Below are 9,291 nucleotides of genomic sequence, written 5' to 3'. Positions count from 1 at the left end.
GTCATTTCTGCGTTCGAAGTACCTAATTTTTATTTCATTTTTTTTTTTGTTGTTGTTAAAATATATATGGCTGTCGTCCTGGCGGTAGATGTACGCTCTAGCAAAAAGTCCTCCCGCTATGTCCAAAGCGCGTTGAGTAGTCCTTATTTGCCAAGGTTCGGCTTGTTGGGTGCGAGTGGAGTGTCAGATTATGTCACCGCGCTTTGCAAGTGTAATTGCCAGTAATTTTCTTTACACAACAAGCTATTTCATGTGCGTGATTTATTTTAAATTCTTGATTGATTCAAGCATCAAGTTTTGTTCAAGTGTCATGTTCTTGCGTATAACGGGGTAGTTATTGAACTGCTAATTTAGTAGTGCGTTTGACACTGGTGAGCTGAAGAAGGAGGCCAGCGGTTGTATTTCTAAAATGTAAATATTATGGAGGCATTTATAACTATACATTTCCGTGCCGCAAAAACCGTAAGTCTTAAAAACGTTTTTTTTTTTCTCAAATCAACGTACAAATATCGGTGTGAACTTAAATGGCGAGATTTTAATTCTTACAGCTAGATGAAAGGTTAAAGGACGCCACGATGTTGCGAGAGTAGAGCCAAGCAATTTATGAAATAGCCTTCGTACTATTTCATTATTTTTTTTTAAATCAGTATGAATATCTTAATCTAGATCGATCGAGCTCTCAGTAAGGACAAGTCGGGCGAACAAAACAATAGTAAACGCCTGGGCCGTCTTGCTAGAAACAGCGTCTCAGCTGAGACGGGGGAAAAGAAAGCATTGTGAAAGCCAGTGTACGAGCTGAACGGGACTCAAACCTCGACTCAGGGACGACGACGAAGTGCTCTAACCAAAGACGTCCAATCTTCCATTCCTGGTAATTTTTCGTATGTTTTACCTTCTATTGCGAAAATCTCGATCAAATATTAACGGGCAGTATTTCTAAACTCAGTGTGCCTGACAAAGAAATCAAGCAGACCGCCGAGATCTCTTTTAGAGAAAACTGCAGCCTTTGCCGCTGCTATCGTTCCATGTGAACAAACATGGAAGCGGCCCAAGTGGGCGTCCCTAGCGCTGCTAATACAGCCCTGAGCATAACTCCTGAGCAACGTCAAGGGAACGAAGCACCCGTAACGTCGCAACCAGATGATGGGCACTTCATTTGTTCCGATGGTTCCATTGCATCGTCAACTACAGACATCAACTGTATGGAACAAGACGACGATACCGGGGGTCCATATCAAGAAGTTAGATCACGAAAGAAAACTCGGCGCAACAACTCCAACACCAGCTCGGAGACAATAATCCAATCAAAAGCCATCGAAGAAGGGCTCACTGTTGTGTTCGCCCCTGCGGATACTGAGACGTTAATAACATCCCTCAGTAGCGTGAAGCTCTCAAGAGCTCTAGAAAACTCCTGTCCTGAGGGCATTCACGAGGTTCGCTTTAACAGCAGATTGAATGTCATCGCAGTTGACACCAGAAATGGTGAAGCTACAAAAACATTGCTCAACTTGAAGGCTCTCTGTGGAATTCCGGTGATGTCAAACTCTCCATTGGCTGGAGCAACGGTGAACGGAATGATTCAGGACGTCGACAAAGAGCTTTCTAATGAGGAAATCACCTCGCATCTCAGGTCCAATATTAACAGTGAAAAAATTGTAAGGGTGCAGGCGAGCTGGTGGAAGTTAACCATAGTTTTGTTTAACCCGAGACTGGGGTATTTCGGAAAAGGGACGAGAAGAAAAGAGGCCACAAGGAGGCGACGTCTCAATTAACGTTGGTGCCGTCCGACGCCTAGGGAAGTCTAGTACAGTCAAAGTCACCTTCCGGGGCAAGATTCTGCCAACCCATGTTCTTCTGGGGCATGTACGCCATCCCGTCCATCCTTTTCAAGAAAGACCCATCCAGTGCCTTAACTGCTTTGGATTCGGACACAAACGAGTCGCCTGCAAACGCCCCAAAAATGTGAACATTGTGGAAAACCACATGAATCAACAGACATCACATGTCAATCAATGCCTGCGAAATGTGTCAATTGCGGCCAAGAACACGAAGCTACAGCACGCTTCTGCTCGAAGCGAAAGAAACTAGGGGAGATCCAGGCGTACTCAATATTCAACTCGGTGGGCTTTCATGTCACCAAATCCGCCTTGGAGCACGATAATTGCTTCCGAGAAGCTCCGTAGCTTCCCTTTAAAGGGAAGCTACGGAGCTTTTCGGAAAAAATGAGTTAGAAGTGAATTCTAGTATATTTTTACCCCGTGAACCCGAATACTTCAAACCATTTGCTGCGTAAGTATTGTTAAACGCGAGAAAAACGCGAAAGACAGTCGCTGTCCGTGACGTCATCGACGGCGCTTTTGGCTGCCCAAGGCTAGGGAGGCGGGGCTTCAGTCGTATTTTGAAATTGCTCTTGTGGCTCTCCGGCGCGTCGCATTGAAATATAATTTTGATATCTGTTATTCTAAAGGCCAAATGAACGCAATTCAAGCGTTTTTTCTCAAATGTAGAAGTGCCCCATCTTCCCTTTAAGCCAATGGTGTTGTGAGACTAACACACTTTGACCATTATATGCCACTGTGTTTTTGAAATAACGATGAGCGAATGGTACTAACAAGACAACAGTAACCATTATAAGCTCGTGTTTATCCAACATTGGCAAGCCAATGCTGCAGACAAGCCAACAGTGTCCATTTTCAGTCCCCATCAAATATTGGAATGCCAACGGCACGGACAGGCCAACGTTGACCATTTTATTCCAGTGTTTATTCAATGTTGGCAAGCCAAGGGGACTCAAAGGGCAACATTGTCCGGTTTACGCCAGTATTCATCGAATATTCGGAAGCCAATGGAACTGACAGGCCAAGATTGCCCATTTTATACCAGTGTTCATCCAATATTCGCGAGCCAATGGAACTGACAGGCCAACATTGTCCGGTTTACGCCACTATTCATTAAATATTCACAAGCCAATGAAACTGACAGGCCAAGATTGCCCATTTTATAGCAGTGTTCATTCAATATTCGCGACCCAATGGAACTGACAGGCCAACATTGTCCATTTTATGCCAGTGTTCATCCAATATTCGCAAGTGAATGGAACTGACAGGCCAAGATTGCCCATTTTATGCCAATGTGCTTCCAATATTGGTTGGTCATGGGAGAAGCTGGGCCATCACTGAAGATGCTATATAATGGCATAAACAATATTGGGTGCAGATTGGCTAAAGTGGACCATCATTGGACCTTTTTTTGCCAATGCTCTTCCAATATTGGCCCGACACCTTGTGCTGCCTGGGAAGCTCTTCCCGGAGATGGAATCTACTTGAGCAGGCAGCAATGCCACGAAAGAACCGACTGTCACTTAACTCAAGAATTGAGGAGAGCAAGACATAAAAGAAACCTCAAAAGATGTGACTACATCATCGCTATACACGACGGTCGTCAAACAAACCAAACCTAAAAGTCAAGCAACTAAAAAAGATTGCCAGGGTTCAGGTACACACGACAAACAAAAAAGCAATATGCCGGCTGCATAAACCCTTCAGGAATCCCAGACCGTTTCTGCACCCACCACTCAGCCGCAACCCTGCCACTCGAAGGACACAAATGCGCAACCAACAACTTCCTTTGGAGACAGTTCACCTGAATGGATGACTTTTGTCAAGGCCGCAATCAAGATCGCTCTCAGCCTACTTAAAAGCATTGAATCAACCTGGGCAAAGACACTAACATAATTCAAGCAGTGCTCCCTGTTCTTGAGGGATGCTAGAGTGATCTTCTACTCAAACTAAGGATTTTACCACCAGAACTTCAGTGGTGTGCGCAAGAGCTACCATACCCGACACGCCCAGTCGGGTAGACACCCTCAGTAGAAATGGCAGAACCCGCTTATGGCAGAGCAACGCCGGGCGGACATAACTAGAATCTGGCAGTGGAACTGGCGGGGGTACCGCAACAAACATGGCGCCCTGGCGCAGTACATTGCCGGACGCGACAAACCCCCCGACATAATAGCACTCCAGGAAACTCGAACCGAGACACCCACACTTTCGGGCTACAAGGTGCTTGTCCCTCGCATATGCCAGCGCGTGGAGTCCTAGCAGCAAACCACGTAAATGCCCGCATGCACGAACTCAGCGACGAGAGCATAGACCAAGTGCTTATAGAAATCATTCCCGAGAAGCGCCACTGGACCTCGTTCTTTATTCTCAACGTATACAGTCCGCCACGCAACAGGCACGAGGATTTTAGCAAACTGTTTGCGCGCGCGCTTAAACTTGCGCGGAACCAACTCTTCATAGTAGGCGACTTTAACGCGCCGCACTCGGCCTGGGGGTACACTCGCTCTATGGCCAAGGGCACCCGACTTTACCCCTTAATCTGCCAACAACGCCCCTCTATCCTGACCGACCCGGAGCAGCCAACGAGGACGGGCAACAGTGTTACCCGCGACTCGTGCCCGGACCTCGCGCTGACGAGATGCGGACGGTGGTCGGAATGGTCAAACCTCGAGGTGAATCGGGGAAGCGACCACGCCATAGCCCAAAGGGACATCGCCGTCTCGCCAGGAAAAACTTTCCTCCGGAAACAAGCCCTGACAGCCTGGGACAGGTTTCGCGCAGCACGCACGGCCACACACAACGAGCGAGAGCACGAATGTGCTTCCCTTGCCAGCTACACCGAGCGCCTGGTGTGCCACAAGAACACCTACACGGCAACTATCAACCTGACAACAGGAACTCCCGAGGTGGACAGGCACCTGCTCCACTTGTGGGAGGCAAGGCACGGTCTGATCAAGCGCTGGAAGCGCCAGAAGATAAACCGCAAGCTCAAGAAACGGATCGCGGCAATCACGGCGAAAGCGCTCGAGTACGCAACCCAACTGGCGCTTTCCAACTGGAACAAGAAGTGCACCGATCTCCAGGGATAACTGGTAACCAAGGACGCGTGGCAGTTCTTGCAACACCTCCTGGACCCTAGCAAAAGTAAACGCAATACCAGCCAGAACCTCCAGAAAATTGTGCGCGACTTCCCCGGCACCATCCAGGACCTCCTCGAACAGCTCAAACTACGGTACATCGGCTCGTCCCCGGACGAGGAGTATCATGACTCCGAAGGCGAGCCAAACCCCTAACTCGACGTCCCCTTCAGTTTCGAAGAGGTATAGAGCGCGCTCCAAGACCTGGGCCGTAATACGGCACCTGGCGAGGACCGCGTCCAAAACACGCTGCTTCGTAACCTAGACGCAGGTTCGGTTCAGACCCTTTTGAAACATATCAACCAGGTATGGGAGAACGCCGAGCTCCCCAATGAGTGGAAACACTCGGAAATTATCCTCATCCCCAAACCTGGGAATGAGCTCTGCCTCGACAACCTGCGACTAATCGCCCTCACGTCCTGAGTGGGAAAGCTGATGGAACGGTTTGTCCTCAAACGGCTGCAGCCGCACATGGAGGAAACGGGCGTGTTCTCGCACACCATGTTTGGTTTTAGAGAGCACTTGTCAACCCAGGACGTCATGCTGCCGCTAAAAGAGGACATTCTTGGCCCCATCTCTAGGACGACGACCCAAGCGGTGCTCGCGCTGGACGTCAAGGGAGCTTTTGATAATGTGGGCCACCAGCTAATCCTCCTAAACCTAACAGTCACCAGTTGCGGTTCCAGAATGTACAACTACCTGCGGGACTTCCTACGGGACAGGACAGCCACCATTGGTGCAGGTGACCTCCGCACGGACGTCATCAACATTTCAAGAGGGGCACGCCGCCGGGGGCGGTGCTCTCGCCAACCTTGTTCAACCTGGCAATGAGCGGGCTGCCCCCGATTCTGGAGCGCATCCCGCACATTAAACACTCTCTGTACGCGGACGATCTCACAATCTTGACCGTGTCCGGGTCTGACGGAGAGAAGCAGGACGCACTTCAGGTGGCAGTCGACGAAACTCAACGGTACCTATGCCAGGGTCCCCTACATATCTCGGTAGCCAAATCGGAATTGATCCTAATCTGCAAGACCCCAAGGTCCCGCCGCAACTCGGAGCCCAGAAACGAGATACAAGTCTTCCTGGACGACGGCTCTCGAATCCCCGTGGTGCCGCGTGCCAGAATCCTGGGACTACACCTCCAGTAGGACGGAAAGGCTACCCATACCCTCACACTCCTCCAGAACCAAGTATCCCAGATTCTACGCATCATGCACCGAATCGCCAGCCGGCGGCACGGTCTCAGGGAAGACGACACGATCAAACTGGTTAACGTCCTGGCGGGGTCGCGCATCATCTACGCCACACCCTATCTGAATCTGACAAAGGGAGACGAGGACAAGCTAGATGTCCTCATACGCAAAGCGTACAAGACGGCCCTCGAACTCCCCCCGTACACCTCCACAGACAAGCTACTCAAGCTCGGCGTCCACAACACTTTTAGGGAGCTGGTGGACAGCCACCTTGCCACTCAACGAGACCGACTCGGCCAAAACCCCTGCGGGCAGAAAGGTCCTAGAGTCGCTCAAGATTCCCTTCCAATGGGACAGAGAAGACACCACGACACCCCTCCCGAGACACATCTGGAGCTAAATCAAGGTGCACGCGATCCCCCGCAGCATGGACCCGACGCTCCACGCGGAACGCCGCAAGCCTCGGGCAAGATTCTACCAAAAGGCGTATGGCAAACGGGCTGATGTCCTGTACACAGACGCGGCCACATATGCCTATCAACGGAATGCAGCGGCAATATGCGTCGTGGATGAAACTGGAAGCACCCGAATCACGGCGTCGCTGCGCACCTCTAATACGACCATTGCAGAGGAATTCGCCATCGCCATGGCCATTGGGCTCGGATAAGATCACGTCACCATCATGAGCGACTCACAAGCAGCACTGCGTCGCTTCCTAGCAGGCCGTGTCTCGCCGAAGGCACTCAAGGTCCTCACCCAGAGAGACTTACAGGGCTTCCCCACAGTGGAACTCATATGGATCCCAGGACACGACGAGGTGATAGGCAATCTGTGTGCTGACACCGAGGTCCGAGCATGCACCCTCTGGGCCGCTCCTGCCGCCGCGTCGCGACTAGAGCTAGGTGCATACTTTATTCCGGTGCCAAACAGGTACTCCGAAGTCAGGGCCTACCATCGTGGCCAGAGGCGTGATTACCCCCCGCCACACAAAAATCTCAACAGAGAGGACGCGGTCGCTTGGCGCCAGCTCCAGACAGGAGCGTTCCGCAACCCAGCGCTCTTGCACAAATTCTACCCTACAAGCTACAAAGCCGAATGTCCGCGCTGCGGGCAATATGCTTCTTTATCACACACCGCATGGTTTTGCACCGCTCACACTAACATCCCCCCCTCCCACCCTGATCCCACTCCTGAAAAGTGGGAAGCCGCACTGCTCAGCTCGTCTGCTGCTGACCGACTAAAGTTGATCGAGCGGGCGAGGCTGACAGCCGACAGCGTTGGGGCCCTGGACTAAGGGAACCACCCAGACACCAATATACAGGCATAATGAAGTTTATTCCTCCTCGACTCAAGACGCTCGCGCGTCCCAGCCTTTACAGTGCTTTCCTTCACCCAGTCTCAGCTGAGACACTGATTCCAGCAAGCCGGCCCCGGTGTCTTACCTGCTCATCTATTTATTTTAGAAGGCAGTGCTAAGTTTCTTTATATACAAAAAAAATATTTCACTGAAAAAGAAAGTATATAATAGGGAAAGGTAAACATAAAAATGTCGGTAGGCCTTTCCGAGATTTTATACTTGACGAGCAACTGAGCCGATTAATCGAATAGCTAATTAAAGGGCGGCGATTAATAATGTAGCTATGTTTTATTTTGATATTCATTATTGACAAGCGTAAGAGAGAACTGAGAGCCTCTGAAACCCTTCACCTGAATCCAAACCCCCGCTTCTCTCTCTCTCAGAATCCTGTGGCCAGGCCCCTGCGTGGAATCCCTTTGCCCAGCCCTTCGCCCAGCCCTCTGCACTGTCCACTACCGAGCCTGCCGCCGACCCTGCCACCGAGTCTGCCCAGGCCCCCCTGGTTGCACCATGTTTTAAATATTTTTATTCGATTTAAATAAATTATGAACTATCAAACGTTATGACCAATTTATTTGCCTGCTTAAATGATTTCTAAAGTGTCCAAATATGGTCAAATTGCTGCATTTATTAGATTTTAGTATCAGAAAGGAAAACAGTGCTTGAGGAAAAAGGGCAAGATACTTGCTTGGTTCTCTGCACTGTTTTTGATACGCTGGTTAGAACACTGGCTGAAAAATGGCATCCGATAATGGCATAGACAATGGATGCAAAAAAATAGCCAGTGTATTAAACTGGATGACAATATTAGAATAGCCAATGTTTAAGCCAATGTTGGAAGAGCCAGTGTGTAAGGCACTGGATGCCAATGTTGGTTCAGCCAACGGCGAAACCTCTATGCCAATATTGGATAAAAAAGCGCAAACCACGTTGGTTCAACGTGGGCTAGAACGTTGGCAAACCAGTGGTTCAATATTGCCACCAATGTTGGACCACCATTGGATCGGGTGGCGTTTCCAAAAATTCCAGCGTCAGACCAATATTGGAAACATTTTTTGCCAACATTGGGCCAATGGGGGTCCAACAATGGTGTGCTGCCTGGGAGTGGGCTTGGATTCGACCTTTCGTACAGTAAGCTAGGCCAAAACATTCATCAATCCTTACCAGGATTGATGTATGTGGATGATGTCGTACTAATGGCTAACAACAGGACAGAGCTGAAGGAATTAATGAGCATCTGTGGTAGGGAAGGAGAGGAATTACGTTTAGAATTCAGTAATGAAAACTCAGAAGTCATAATTTTTAACGATGATGATGTTGAGAGGCTGAAGATACAGAATATTACAGTTGAGAGAGCTAGTAAATACAGGTATCTAGGAGTATGGATATGTGATGGCGCAGAATATCTCAGTGAGCATGAAAAGTATATAATAAGTAAGGGCAACAGAAATGCAGCTGTAATGAAAAATAGAAAACTTTGGAATTACTACAGGTATGAGGTGGTGAGAGATTTGGAAAGGGGGTCATGGTGCCTGGCTTGACTTTTGGAAACGCAGTGGTATGCATGAAATTCGAAGTGCATGCAAGACTAGACATAAAAAAGCGCGGAGTAGGTAGGCTGGCTTTGGGGGCACATTGCAAAACGTCAAACCAAGTAGTACAAGGAGACATGGGATGGGCGTCATTCGAAACCAGGGAAGCTGTGAGCAAGACAGAATTTGAGGATCGGTTAAGGCAAATGGATGAGGAGCAATGGGCAC

General features: G+C 49.4%; 1 pseudogene; it reads left to right on the top strand.

Moving 5' to 3' along the window:
• Positions 1-1,037: 1,037 nt before the first annotated feature.
• Positions 1,038-3,769, top strand: LOC120848595 (annotated as a pseudogene).
• The last annotated feature ends 5,522 nt before the right edge of the window (positions 3,770-9,291 follow it).

The sequence above is a fragment of the Ixodes scapularis genome, unplaced genomic scaffold (genome assembly GCF_016920785.2).
Source record: "Ixodes scapularis isolate PalLabHiFi unplaced genomic scaffold, ASM1692078v2 PGA_scaffold6__148_contigs__length_123643588, whole genome shotgun sequence".
NCBI classification, from domain to species: domain Eukaryota; kingdom Metazoa; phylum Arthropoda; class Arachnida; order Ixodida; family Ixodidae; genus Ixodes; species Ixodes scapularis.
The sequence above is the reverse complement of the archived record's forward strand: the minus strand, read 5'-3'. Positions and strand labels throughout refer to the sequence as shown.